Source organism: Palaemon carinicauda, chromosome 30, assembly GCF_036898095.1.
Source record: "Palaemon carinicauda isolate YSFRI2023 chromosome 30, ASM3689809v2, whole genome shotgun sequence".
In the NCBI taxonomy this organism is placed as follows: Eukaryota; Metazoa; Arthropoda; class Malacostraca; order Decapoda; family Palaemonidae; genus Palaemon; species Palaemon carinicauda.
The window spans coordinates 37840680-37843179 of record NC_090754.1 but is presented as its reverse complement, the minus strand read 5'-3'; positions in this window follow the sequence as shown (position 1 = coordinate 37843179).

Here is a 2500-nt window from a genome sequence, read left to right as displayed (position 1 = left end):
ACAAGAGATAAGAAAATACCAAGAAATCGTAGATGAATAACTCCAGCATTTTTAACCTTCCGAATATAGGTCATCTCCAAAAAGGGAAATTTATTATAAATGTAAAGTTTTGTTTTCTATTTTTGTAAAGAAACTAGAAATTATGTGAGAAATATGCACACTAAAAAAAATAGAATTACTTCAAAAAAACATCTCAAATGGATCGGGGAACTAGATATGAAATTGTAGCTATTTGTTTACAAATATCAGGCTATTATTTATTATTTCATTCTTTGATAATTCCGTAAAGGAATTAAACAATTAAACTTTTCTATCATTACTCTAAATATCAATCCATTCATATGTACCGTACACTGTTAAAAAAACCGTAATTTTAATCGGGAATTCTCTGTAAAAAGTATGCTGCTCTCAGACGTATTTCAGTAAAATACAGGCGACCGTAATTTTACCATTCTTTGCAATTATCTTTTACGGGCTGGTGACCTAATATCATCCATTTACGTCAATATAACCCTTTTCAAAATGGTAAATGCCTGGAAACATTTATTCCAGTATTTTTACCGTTTTCTAATTCAAATTTTCAACAGTGTATCCCAGATACCAAACATAAGTAATTCTAACACTGGCCTACTTTCAAAGACGAAAGGGAAAAAAATACGAATACTTAGAAATTATATAAAAAATCTCTCTCACTGTTATACCCTGTTAAAAATTTGCATTAAAAAAACGGTAAATATCTGGCAACATTTATTCCAGGATTTTACCGTTTCAAAAACGGATATATTGAGGTAAAAGGTTGATATTACGGTCATCAACTCGTAAAAGATAATAACGGCAATAAAGGTAAAATTACGGTCTCCCGTATTTTACTGAAATAAGTTTGAGACCAATATATTTCTACGGAGGTTTTCCAATGAAAATTACGGTTTTTTTTCTAATAGTGTAGCTTCCGGCGAAATACTGATATCATTCAGATCTTTTAAGGCCTTGAAATTTAGGTTACCTTCATGTATGCTCCAAAAATGGCAAATTTTCAACATATGCTTATTTCCATTTTCTATTTTCCAGCGAAACTGTACAGCATAAATGGACTTGTTTATATTATTGAACTAGGCTAGCGTCAACGGTGGATTATAACAGATATAAAAAGTGACATACATCTGAGATGAATAGAAAATTACTCCATAGGATTTTCGTCAAGGAAACTTGCTCTTTTTAGCAGAAATTATCTTTTAGAATGACCAAACGTTCCCTAAACTCATTCTTTTTTAAGTAGGCGCATTTGCACTGACTTGCAGGGGTGCCCTTCTAGCTTGGAAAATTGTCCTGCTATCTGATTGCTGATTGGTTAGAATTATCTTGTCCAACCAATCAGCGATCAGGAAACTTTTTCCGAGCGAAAAGGGCACCCCTGCGAGTCGGTGCAAATTTGCCTCACTAAAATGAATTGACTATAGTATAGACAGTTTGACAGAAGGTTCGTTTAACTTGGTTCTGTCTGTTCAACATATTTGCCAATATTATTTCCAGGGACTTCCCTCGGTAAGCGCTTGCTATTTCCATGACATCGTCTTCGAGTTTCCAGTGTTAGAGAATATCTCTGTTCGTCGGCCGTCTCTCAGTTGGCATATAAGATATCTTCCTTTAACTAATTATGTAAAGCTTAAAAGAATAATATTATATTTTATGTTATATCTAACCTATTAAGATGTCAAACTAGTAGATGGGAGGTAATCACCTGGACTACATTAATTCATCTAATACGGAGTAGAAGGTACATCTCTTAATTGGAAACAATATTCTAGTTCAATCTTGCTAAAAGACAACTCAAACTTGAGAGTTCGCGTGGAGACCTTACATAGATCCTCAATCTGATTATTTTTCTAATTTTTACTTGAATAAAGGAATTTACATTAAGTAAATGTCCATGTCATCAAAATAAGTAGACTAATTTAAAAGTAAATAGTTATACCTAGGAAAGTTCACCTGGGAATTTTCAATATAATATATATCTATTCCAAAAACAGCCTAAATTAGAATGATGGCACTACAAAAGTAAATATTTTTTCATCAAAATATGGGAATCCTGGTATGTTCATGTACTATTTGGAAATAGAGATAGGAGTTACAAATGATAATTTTTAAAGACATCATCCAGACTTCTCCGATGACTTTTCATTCCCCATGAATTGTGGAGGATCTCGCTTCAATTGTAAAGTGTAGAAAAATCATAAAACTGATTTTCTCAAATATCTCTTTTGGTTTAATCAAAAGCGCTCCTTCCCTGTTCCATTTATAAGTCAAACTTTAAACTAAAAATATAAACTTCTTATCGTATAAATACTTTGGTAGATATTCTCAGCAGTTGTTGCAATACTCTCTGGTCAAAGAGATAATTTTCTGGATATTGTCACGCACAGGGCTAACTTTTAGAAAATATTTGTAATTTTACAACTTTGGTTGTGTAACTTTGTTTATAAGTTATTGCTTTGTTTGACGA